The 12,822-nt window shown below is 41.9% G+C and overlaps 1 protein-coding gene across 1 annotated transcript in view; it reads left to right on the forward strand.

The window, feature by feature from the left end:
* Positions 1–12,822, forward strand: part of SNTG2 (syntrophin gamma 2) — a 690,678-nt gene that overhangs the window by 394,356 nt on the left and 283,500 nt on the right. The gene's annotated exons all lie outside the window — the stretch shown is intronic.

A 12,822-nucleotide genomic window follows, 5' to 3' on the forward strand; every position in this document is an offset into this window, starting at 1 on the left:
TACCGATATCCGTTCGCACATCTCATCGGTTCACAATAAACAAAAACTTTTGGGCGGGGCCCTTACATGTAACAGATAACTTAGTGAACTAGGAAAAATACAATTAACTTTTGGGAGGAGCCCTTACATATAACAAACATCAATGGGTAGATACTATGCAATAGAACTGTAACTATAACTATATACATGAGAGTGCACAGTACAAAATCAGCGGACATAAGGCGTTCATAACAAAATAACATTGTAAAATTCACAGAGGGGTTTTATGTAATAGGGGGTGACATGGGGTAGGCTTGTTGAAAGAGCCAGGTTTTAAGTTTCTTTTTTAAAGTGGGGGTATATGTCTCCATGCGAATATCATGGGGCAGGGAGTTCCATATGGTGGGGCCGGCAAGAGAAAAGGCTCTGTTTATAGTAGAGGAGAGTTTAAAAGATTTGATAGATTGGGCACGAAGTGTTCCTTGGAGGGCTGGGCGGGTAGGTCTCTTGGAGGTGCGAGGTAGGAGGGGGGGATTAAGCCAGTTGAGGTTGGAATTTAATAGACTCTTGTGTATGATAGATAGTGTTTTATATAGAATTCGTGACTATATAGGGAGCCAGTGTAGTTTGATAAGTGTGGGAGTGATGTGATCTCTTTTCTTTGTGTTTGACAGTATCCGAGCGGCGGCATTTTGTAGGAGTTGTAATGGCTTAGTGTGTGTTGCGGGAATGCCAAGGAAGAGTGCATTGCAATAGTCAATTTTTGATAAAATAATAGACTGGAGTACTGTACAGAAATCAGTGAAGTGTAGTAGGGGTCTGAGTTTCTTTATCGTTTGTAGCTTAAAATAGCAATCCTTTATGATGGATTTAATGAATGGTTTAAAAGAAAGGTGATTATCAATAATGACTCCTAAATTACGAGTGTGTGATGGGAAATTGGTGGATGAGTAAGCAAGTGGGATGTCTGGGAGTGGTTGCCTATTAGATATGATTAATAGCTCAGTCTTGTTGGAATTTAGAGCTAGGTGCATGTCCTTTAGGAGTTGGTTGATGGAGGAAAGACAGGATTCCCAGTTTTGTAAAGCAGTTTGGATAGAGTCAGAGAAAGGGAAGATGAGTTGCACATCGTCAGCAAAAATAAAATGCTTGATGTGCAGGTTAGTGAGAAGCGTGGTAAGGGGAATCATGTATATATTAAATAGCGTCGAGGAGAGTGAAGAACCTTGGGGCACACCTTGGGGAAGACTGATGGGATCAGATTCATAGTTGTCCACTAGGACAGTAAAAAAGCGATTTTGGAGATACGATTGAATCCAGGCGAAGGCATTGCCAGTGATCCCAATACTTCTGAGGATGTTGAGTAGGACATCGTGATTGACTGTGTCGAACGCAGCCGAGATGTCAAGCATGGCGATCAGATAGGAGGATCCTGAGTCGGTTCCTCTGATAAGAGTATCGTGTAGGGAGAGGAGCAATGTTTCAGTACTTAAATGCTTCCTGAAACCATATTGGGTGGAAGGGAGGATATTGTTTTGTTCAAGGTGATCGGAGAGGCATGAATTAACTAGCTTTTCAAGAACGTTAGCTAGGAGGGGTAGGTTGGACACCGGTCTGTAATTAGAAAGGGTGGCGGGGTCAAGATTCAGTTTTTTGAGTAGCGGTTTCACTATTGCTTGTTTAAGAAAATTAGGGACAATGCCATGCTCTAGGGAACAGTTGAGAATATTTGAAAGAGGTTTGGCGATCACATTGTGTATAGATAGTAGGAGTTTGGAAGGGATGGTTTGAGAAGGATGTGTTGAGGGTTTCATTTTCTTTAGTATGTTCTCTACTTCTAGGGAGGATGAGGATTCAAAAGAGGAGAGGGAGACTGGAGAGTTGATATTGGGAAGACAGATATTGAGGTTGTTGTGCGAGAATTGTGCCGTGATGGAAGATACCTTGTTTTTAAAAAATTGTGCTAACTCGTTGCAATGATTTTTAGAGGAGTTAGCCGGTTGTTGCGTGTGTGTGGGAGAAGTCAGGTCAGCAACCATAGCGAAAAGAGCCTTGGGGTTATATTGCAGACCATTTATTTTTTTGGCGTAGTATTCCCGTTTAGATTGTAGGATGAAATTTCTATATTCGTGCATACGTTGATAGTAGAGCGTTTTGGTTGTGGGGGATTGGTGTTTGCGCCATGACCTTTCCGCAGCTCTGAGTTGGATTTTAAGATTTCTGAGGACAGGCGTGTACCAGGGTTTCCTATTTTTACGGTTGGGGTTGACAGTTTTTGTTATTAGGGGGCAATGTTCATTGGCAATGCTGAGGGTGAGGTTAACCCAGGAGGAGAATGCATTATCTGGGGATGATAGGTCAGTTTGCTTGTCTATGTCTGAGCATGCTAGTGTGATGGTCTCTACATTGCAGGATTTACGAAAATTTGAAAGATATGGGCTGACGGGGCGCGGAAATGGAGCTTTGAGGAAGTGTAAGTTTAGTCTTGATTAAGGAGTGATCAGACCTTGGTACTGCCATACATAATGGAGGATTGGTTATGCTGATGGGGGAGTTGATAAAAATCAGATCAAGGGTGTGGCCAGCTTTGTGTGTGGGAGAGTTCACTATCTGTTGGAAGCCCATAGCTTCGAGTGAAGAAAGGAAAGCTTCACAGGCAGGGGATTGTGGTGAGGTATCCACATGTAAATTAAAATCTCCTAGGAGGATCGTGCGTACGTCAGGTGATAGTGCGTTTGCAAAGAATTCAATAAGGGGTGATGAATCTTTCTCTAGGAGACTGGGGGGGGGGGTAATAAATGAGACACAGTTGGAGTGATTTTGATTTGAAGAAGCCAATTTCGTATTGATATGGGATGTCACATTTATGGGACAAATACTGGAGGTCCTTTTTTACAGCCAGGAGTAAGCCGCCTCCTCTCTTCTTCTTCCTCGGGATTGAGAAAACATCATAGATATCTAAGGGTAATTGACATATAGGGGGCAATTTTCAAAACTATGAAAAGTCTGTGAGAATGTTTATCCATGAGCTTTGCACAAGTTTTCAAAGGTGCGGTCCCTTTCAAAGTAGTGAAATGAAAAAGCACCCACTGAGATTTGTACCTCCTTTTTCTACGGGTACGTTTTCAGGCCAAGACAGTATGTGACGTCACTCCACTTCAATAACAATTCCGGGAATATGCAAGTTAAAGTACATGCATTGCGGAAAACAGTGCATCTGTTTACCCACATGCAGTGAGCAATTTTCAGACAGTGTCTATTTACCAGAGTAAATGATAGGGGGTGTGCATGGATCAAAAATTTGCTTTTGTTTTTCGGTTGTTTTCAGAAAGCGTTTTTCCCACAAATTTTGGTTCGTGGAATGTTTGATACATTTCATTCATGTGAAAAAAGCAAATCTTACGTAAAAAAAAAAAAAAAGAGCCAGGCTGACCCCCCCCAAGCTGGCCAAAAGTTCCTTTTGGGTGCAACGAGGGTCCCGGAGCGAACGCGCAGGGAATCACGTGACGCCGCATCACTCCGACGTGATGCCGACATCACGTGATTCCCCGCGCGTTCGCTCCGGGACCCTCGTTGCACCCAAAAGGAACTTTTGGCCAGCTTGGGGGGGCCTCCTGACCCCCCAAGCTGGCCAAAAGTTCCTTTTGGGTGCAACGAGGGTCCCGGAGCGAACGCGCGGGGAATCACGTGACGCCGCATCACGTGCTCCTCGCAAAGGAGTTCAGAAATGGCGTCCTGACTCCCCGCTGGACCTCCAGGGAGTTTTGGTAAGTCTTGGTGGGGGAGGGATTAAGGAGGGTGAGGGGTTTAAATTTTTATTTGCACGTATGGACATAGACTCAACTTATGGAATTCTCCATATGTCCATATTGACTGAAATTGACCCCCCCTTCCGACTTATGGACTTATGAACATAAACTTTTGCTCTGCACATCCCTAACAGGTGGTATCCCAGTGGAGTTCCGAAGACAATGTTTAGAACTCTATTACATATTCAGCTAGAGTCCGGGAATCTTGACGTAGGCGTAGGAGAGTTGCTCCCGAGGCTGCTTGCTGAGTGGGGTCATCAAAGACCATATGGAAGAGAGCCAAGACCTCACTCAAGTTACGTAGAACAGGATCCCTATGCTCCCGCAAGGGAGGTGCCCAGGCGAGGGCCTTTCCATTGAGGAGAGACAAGATATAAGTTGTCTTCATTTCACCATCTATAGACGGAAGTGCATATTGCACTGGTTGATAAAGCCCCTACAGGATAGAGAGTCTCCAGTGAAGCGGGGCAGAGCTGGTAGGCAGATCACTGGATGAACACTGGATGTTGATGGTGCGACAAAGGGTCCTGATGGTAATGTAGGGTTCATAGGCCTGATGAAGTCCAAATGGCAATTCAGGTTGTCTAGTGCTGAGGCGAAGGAATCTAATGTCTTCTGTTGTTCCATATATATATAAATGATCTGGAAAAGAATACTACGAGTGAGGTTATTAAATTTACGGATAATACAAAATTATTCAGAGTAGTTAAATCACAAGCAGACTGTGATACATTACAGAAGGACCTTGCAAGACTGGAAGATTGGGCATCCAAATGGCAGATGAAATTTAATGTGGACAAGTGCAAGGTGTTGCATATAGGGAAAAATATGCTGTTGTTACACGATGTTAGGTTCTATATTAGGAGCTACCACCCAGGAAAAAGATTTAGGCATCATAGTAGATAATACTTTAAAATTGTCGGCTCAGTGTGCTGCAGCAGTCAAAAAAGCAAACAGAATGTTAGGAATTATTAGGAAGAGAATAGTTAATAAAACAAAAAATGTCATAATGCCTCTATATCGCTCCATGGTGAGATTGCACCTTGAATACTGTGTACAATTCTGGTCGCCACATCTCAAAAAAGATATAGTTGCAATGGAGAAGGTACAGAGAAGGGCAAGCAAATTGATAAAGGGGATGGAACAGCTCCACTATGAGGAAAGGCTGAAGAGGTTAGGGCTGTTCAGCTTGGAGAAGAGACGACTGAGGGGGGTGGGGGGGGGGGATATGATAGAGGTCTTTAAGATCATGAGAGGTCTTGAATGAGTAGATGTGACTCAGTTATTTACATTTTTTAATAATAGGAGGTTTAGGGGGCATTCCATGAAGTTAGCAAGTAGCATATTTGAGACTAATCGGAGAAAATTCTATTTCACTCAACGCACAATAAAGCTCTGGAATTTGTTGCCAGAGGATGTGGTTAGTGCAGTTAGTGTAGCTGGGTTCAAAAAAGGTTTGGATAAATTCTTGGAGGAGAAGTCCATTAACGGCTATTAATCAAGTTTACTTAGGGAATAGCAACTGCTATTAATTGCATCAGTAGCATGGGATCTTCTTAGTGTTTGGGTAATTGCCAGGTTCTTGTGGCCTGGTTTGGCCTCTGTTGGAAACAGGATGCTGGGCTTGATGGACCCTTGGTCTGACCCAGCATGGCAATTTCTTATGTTCTTATGTTCTTATGTTCTGTGACATGCCTGGAATAGCTTGGTGAGCCAAAGCCTCTGCCGGTTCCATGGACTTGGCAATCTTTAGTGTGGCCAGAGGGAAAGTGGAACCCTTGCCCAAGGGGGAGTTGGTGCTACCTGAGGGAGTGAACTCCCACAGGTCCCCACCGTCAGGAGGCGAGCTGAGCTGATGCAAAGGCCAGCTAGAGCTTCACCAATACCAGCCCCGTTCTCCGCAGGTTGAGCCTTTGGGTGCATGGGGCCGGCTGGATTTAGGTGGGCCCTTGAGAAAACGAAGGAATCACCGAGGTTTGGTCCAAGGTCAGAAGCTGAAGGATCACCAATCCGAGGTCAGAAGCCAGAGGAAGACGAAGGAATCACCGAGATTTGGTCCAAGGTCAGAAGCCAAAGGATCGCCAGTCCGAGATCAGAAGCCAGAAAGTCACCAATCGGCAGTCCGAGGTCAGAAGCCAGGGGATCCATCCAGAGCTGCAGGAGGAAAGGCAGGAACAGGACTCAGAAGGCAGGAACAGGACTCGGAAGGCAGGAACAGGAGCAAGAGCACAAACAAAGCACAGATGACTCACTGAAGTCAGCAGACTCGTTGCCAAGTCGAGGAACTGGAAGGGGAGGTCTCCATAAATAGTGTCTGGCTCCTGACATCATCTGAGAGATTGGGTGGAGTCAAGGTATCCTGCCGCTTTAAGAATGGCTCTGGAGGCATGGATGAGTGACTAGAGAGCGTGCCACCCAATGTGGGCTACTCCAACAGAGGCCTGCAGTCTGGCCTCGTGAAGAGGAGGATCAGGGGTCGCCCTAAGCACTGCAGAGCACCATGCCGACCCCGCAGCAGGGACCGTGGACGTGGGGGAGGTCCTAGGCCTGCGGCGGGAGCGACTCCCCACTACAGCACTGCTGCCGACGCCCACGCCGGAGGTAAGAGGGGCCAACCATGGACGGCCATGGCTTCTAACAGCATGTTTTAAAATTACCCTCTTATTTATTTATGAACATTAGATATTTCACCTTTTCCAAAACTATTCTCAAGGTAGATTACAAATTAAAATTAGAATTACAATATAGGGGCAAGTTATGAAGAAGTTGGCTATAGATTTAATAATAAAAATATATAATTAAACTTAAAAATTCACAATTGTTTGAACAAAGTCACAATTTTTTTGAGAAGGATAATGCTAATAGGTGTGATTTTCATGTCCAATCAACATTATTCTCTAAATGCCAGAAACTGTAACTTTGATAACGTAGAAGGAGGTAGTTAACAGGCAAACACCCAGCTGTCTCCATATGACCTGGTCATTTCTCACTTCGTCAGCTGTACAGATCTCATCTGCTAGAAACCTTTTGTTCAGAACTAGACTACCAAGCTTTCTCTTTCTGACTGATGCTCTTAATGGAAGGAACTGAGCATAGTGCAAAAAAATTGCTAGGTTGTTTTTTTCTTTTTTTCAATCTGAATGACACCATGCTAAAAATGTAATTTTACAATTGAAAAGGAATGTTTACAACCAAAACAGTTTTACATAAATTAAAAATTAAATTGAATAAAGTTAGGTAAAACTGCTTTGATTGTGAACATTCCATTTCAATCATAAAATTAAAGCTTTGGCAAGGATTTTTTTTTTCTGATTGTCTGAAGAAACGTGATCCATCCTTGATTTCATAGCACTGAGGAGGAAGGAGTGCTCCTCACTGTTCCCCTCTGATACTCTATTTGTAAATGTCTTGATATTACTGCAAGGCGTGCAAGCAATGTATAGTTCTTGAAGAAAGGGCACACTGATAATGACAATTTTCTTGCTGACATCTAAGTTCATGAATACTTTCCTTGCATCTCTCTATGGCCTGGATTTTCCATTCTCACACAGAATGTTGAATCCAGCAGTAACGGGGGGCGAAGGGGGGGGGGGGTGCCTGCGAAAGCCGGAAGCCATCGCACTACCACGGTGTTATCAGTGCCGGCTTTCGCACCCAATAGCGCCACCGTGAAAGGTGGTATTATTGGGCGCGCTACTGGCAACGATAACAGTGCTTACCTTATCGCCGCCAGAGAAGATACCGCTATGTCCGCCTCCTCGCCGCCCCAACTCCTCCCCTTGCCGCTCCGACTCCACCCCCGACAAGCTATCACACGTGAAAATACTTTTCACAAGCAAGAAGTCCTTTTGAGTGGGATAGGCTTAGAAAATGACGCCCTATGAGACTTTAAATCATTCCAAGCCTTTCCCCCTCACTACCCGACTTCCACAAATTGTCCTTATTTCCAAGGATGGATGGGAAAATTTCATGTACTAACACAGCAAAAATAGGGGCTTCCATGGCTAACCTTTTAAGCAGCATGGCTGGAATGTGGCTTTGCCTCCCAGGCTAATGTTCAAAGCACAAATAATTTGATTTGATTATTGCCTCCCAGATCATTGTAGAACCATTGAACTCAAAATAGCTTGAAAAATAACTTAGATATAGACACAGAATAAAAGAAAACCCTTTGAAAGTTGAATGCATGGGTTGTAAGGATGCATGCATGTCAACAAAATTTGCATTTCCAATGTTAGCAGCATAAAATTGTCAATTCCCTTTTACAAAACAGCTCATGACTGGCACCATAACAAATCAAGTATGTATTGTAGCAATTTTCCAAAGCCTACATAGTCGTGCATTTACACATGTAAAACCCAATTTTAATTGAACAAATCCTTTTTAAAATCAGGCCCCTAATGTACATGTGCACATGCATCCACTTATTTGCACGTATTACCCTCTTGATGGCAACATTTAGGATTATAAGTTATCATTTTGGAACACAGCTAAAATATTTCTGCATAAAATGAATATTTCTTTTGTTTTATACTTGAAGAAATGCCATGGTTAAATTAATGTTTGTTTTGTTAGGTATTTCACTAACTATGTCATTATAATTTTTGTTTTTCGGCCAACAGTTTAATAAAACATAATGATTAATTTAATACCTATTGAATAAGTTACATAAATAATGTTCAGCCCATCACAATATCATAAAAGTTAAGTAAACAATATCCTAAATTTTATTTTGGCAATAAAGTCTTTTGCTGAAAAAAGGGATGGTAAACTTTAAAACAATCATGCAGGCTCCCATACACACATGTATGGATGCACGAGTGGACATATGCTGAAATTTCAAATCATGTGTGCAGTTGCATGTGTATAATTTATAATACGCCTACCCGGTATATGTGTGCTCCAAATTTTAAGCCATTACTCAAACAAACGTAATTTGTATATATTCCTTAGGATTTTGTTGGATTTAGCACAGGCAGTTAAATGGATTTTATAACAGGCTCGCGTAAAGGACATCCCCAGTTTTACCACTTAGCCCACCGGTTTGCCGAGACTGTTTCAAGGTCATCCAGACCCTTTGGTTCTTCAGTCCACACTCTCCCCAGTTGACCCAGACCCCCTCACCCTTTTGTGTTCAGCCTAAAAAGAGACTGCTGCAGATTTACACCTCATCAGGAGCAGCAGTAAATATACGTGGCTAAAAAGCTGCCACGCACTGTGCCCACTGGATTTAAAATTCGGATTTATGTCTGTAACTGTAGTGCCCTGGAACGCTTCCCCTTTTTTATTCATTCCTACGTATATATGCACATAATTTGTAGCTTTTAAAATATGTGTTGCTTGCGTGCAGGCCAAATACTCACATATATGGGTCTTTTAGCATGAACAACACTTTCTAAATTCATTCCATAGTGAGCAGGCATATGGAATATAAGTGATTCTATTGTTTTGCATTGCTTCTGCTCACAGAAGCATTCCACTTTAGGAAGAAGGGTACTATAAATACATTGGATGCTAATTGAACTGAGATGGAGAGCACCTTATAATCCTCCAAAAATAGCTAGTGTTGCTAGAAAACCAACAAAGTACTTCTATAAAGAAGATACCTCCATTAGGATAACACATTTCAGGAGCTATATTTATCGACTATTAGGGATCATCTCCTCAAAAATGATACAAATGGGTGGAAGTGGTAAACGTCTGATTCGGCTAAGTATAGTATTTTTGTTTTTAATACATGAAAATTTTAAAATTAAATTAAAAAATAGGTGCCATATGTGTTGGTGAAATAGAAGACAATAATGTGTTTTTCAATTTCTTTTATTTTTACATACAAATGCAATGGACATCTACCTTATTTTTATAATTTGGATTCTTCTTGCCTCTATTAAAAATATTTAGACTGCATTTCTGTGAATTTGGAACATGTATTTGCAATCGCTTTCATTAAGACACTTAAAGCTAGATTTTAAACCTGTACATGCACGTCCATGTGAGCTGGTTCCCGGCGCGTGCACATGGACATACCATGCACAGGTTATAAAATCTGATATCCCTCGCATACATGCACGTCTGATTTTGTACTGCTGCATGCAAGTTCGCACGGGTGCCCAGTCGCATGCATAGGGGAGGAATTAAAAAAAAAAACAAAACACACGGTCTACCCCAGTTTCCTCCCAGTCCGCTCTAATAAATGAGTGAACTGGGAAGGAACTTCACTAACCCCCTAACCTTCCTCCCTTTTCCCCTCTCCTCCCCGACTCCTAAACACCCTAAGTACGCAAAATGTTTTTGTTTTTTTAACTTACTTCATCCTGGTAGCTGCAGTAAGTTGCCAGCAAGCGCTTCCCTTGGACAGCGTCTAATGGAGCTGTCCCAGGTGGCCCTATCCCCACCTCTTGGCTCACCCAGACCCCAACCCCAGCCCACCCATTTTGGCTCTGTTGGCACTTCTGCGCATACTGGCAGATACGCGTGTGGCTGGGCCATTTCTAAAATGCGCTCAGCGTGCACATGGCCTGGTCATGTGCGAATCTGCTGGGATTTGCGCATGCTGGTGATTAAAAATGTACCCGTTAGTATGATTATGATTCATGATTTGTCGGTGGAGTAATCTCAGCCAAAGGTATCAGTTAACAGTTTTTCGAAGGATGGCATCCAGAGGAATTGGGGATGGGAGGGAGATGGTTTTTGGGGTTGGGATGGGTGCTCAGAGTACATTTGATCATGTTGTATTGTTTCTGTAGCCTCAGTGGTGGATAAGAACTCACCACTCTGGAGGTTGTATGTTAATGTGTTTCACATGAAAGGCACTAAAACATATTTGTCTCTTACTGGGCAAAGAATAATAGTAAAGTATTGATATAAAAAATATTCAGTTTTGCAAGGATAGTTTTTATTGATTAACAAATTGAATAAAATAATCTGAAATACAAAGTAACTAGAAATCATTGATATGGACTCTTTCAACTCCAGCATTCCCTCTAATGGTTACCAACGGCTTCCAGTCAGAAATTTTCTTGTGTGGTTGTTTTGGGATGAATTATCTTAATCGTTCACCCTTATAGAGGATGTGTTAGCTGTTTAGTTTAAATGTGATCAAGTTTCAAATTCCCTGCCACATAAGAATTTTAAATCACAAAAATAATTTACAAGTATCTAAAAAACTGGTAAAAAACATTTTTATGAATTTACTTTGTTATATATCATATGACTTTGAAATAGTTTAAAACTGTTGATAAAATTATTTTACAATTGTAATAGAAGAGCGACCAAAATGATAAAGGTCATGGAATGGCTCCCCTATACGGAAAGGCTAAGAGGTTAGGGCTTTTCAGCTTGGAGAAGAGACAGCTGAGGGGGCATATGATAGATGTCTACAAAATCATGAAAGAACTTGAAAGGGTAAATGTGAATCTGTTATTTACTCTCTCAGACAATAGAAGGACTAGGAGGCCCTACAGGAAGTTAGCAAGCAGCTCATTTAAAACAAATCCAAGAAATTTTTTTTTCACTCAACGCATACTTAAGCTCTGGAATTCATTGACAGAGGATATGGCTATGGCAGTTAGTGTAACTGGATTTAAAAAAAGGTTTGGATAAGTTCCTAGAGGAAAAATCCATAAACTGCAATTAATCATTAAGGAATAGTAGCTTGAGATCTATTCAGGGGTGGGTTCTGGGTAAAGATCGGCCCGGGATTTTCTGCCCAGGCCAGCCCAAGAGATACCCCATGGTCTGCTGAGCGCGGTTCTGTCGTGGCCGCACTCGGCAGACCACGTGACCAGAGTGACCAGCCCACCAGGGGATGCCCGATCCCCCAATAGGCCAATCCGCCCCTGGATCTATTTAATGTTTAGGTACTTGCCAAGTACTTGTGACTTGGATTGGACACTGTTATACACAGGATGTTGGGCTTGATGGACCCTTGGTCTGACCCAGTGTGACATATCTTATGTTTTTATGTTATGTTCTAAGGCCATATTGAGTAGAAAAGTTTACCTAAATATTCAGTAGAACATACCGAGGTAATTTCTGAGTGTTGAATATTAGTGCAAACAGGATACATTTTAGCCAGATAATGACTTACCTGGCTAAAATGTATACCCTTGGGAGATAGAAAATCTAAAACTCAGGATCTATCTGGGTAACTAAGGCCTAGATTTATCATTTTGCCATATTTATAGCAAGCCCGTGTTAGTAAAAGGAGTGTGGCTAGGCAAATTTTCCATTTACTTCAATGTATAGTGATTTTACTGCAGATTGCGATCCCAATCCGCGGTACCGGATGAAAAGATTTTTATTGCATTTTGCAATGAGTGTGAGAGAGAGAAAGACAGAGACTCAAAATTGCAAAGTGGGGTCAATTTGCAATTTATAGTATTATAATAAGGTAGATGTAAAACTCAGGGTGAGGGGTCAGGGGTGGGGTATCATTTGGAGAACTGAGAGTTGAAAGAAAGGTATATTTGTACACTATATTCTCTACCTAGCATCAGGCTAGGTAGAGAGTGTAATGCTCCAAATGATACCCAATCTTCACAGATGTCTTCTGTGCTGTTTGTACCTGTGACGCTGTATTTAAATCTGCCACCCAAGCCTTCCCCACCTACCCCAAGTTTTAAGTCCACCTTATTATAGTGCTATAAATAGCAAAGTGACCCCACTTTGCATTTTCAGTCCGTGGTGGCCACAACGCAAGGGAAATAGGTGTAGTTATTTCCAGCATTAAAACACATTATTGTATATGATCATTTTTTTTGCAGATGATAATGTGTTATCGCATGCATTAACTGTTGAACATTACCATAAACTCCAACCTAACTCCTCCCATATGAATAACTAATGTATAATTTGCATATTAATATGTGTAAAAATAATTATCACACACGTTAAGGCCCTAACGCAGGCATTAAGCCCTTATGACAAAATGATAAATGACCCTATAAAGTTGTTACAAGAACAAACTCTGTGAATATTAACCTCATGGTTCTTATAGAGGTATAGAGTGCTTTGAAAATTACGTAGCTATGCT

This window comes from Rhinatrema bivittatum, chromosome 3 (assembly GCF_901001135.1).
Source record: "Rhinatrema bivittatum chromosome 3, aRhiBiv1.1, whole genome shotgun sequence".
In the NCBI taxonomy this organism is placed as follows: domain Eukaryota; kingdom Metazoa; phylum Chordata; class Amphibia; order Gymnophiona; family Rhinatrematidae; genus Rhinatrema; species Rhinatrema bivittatum.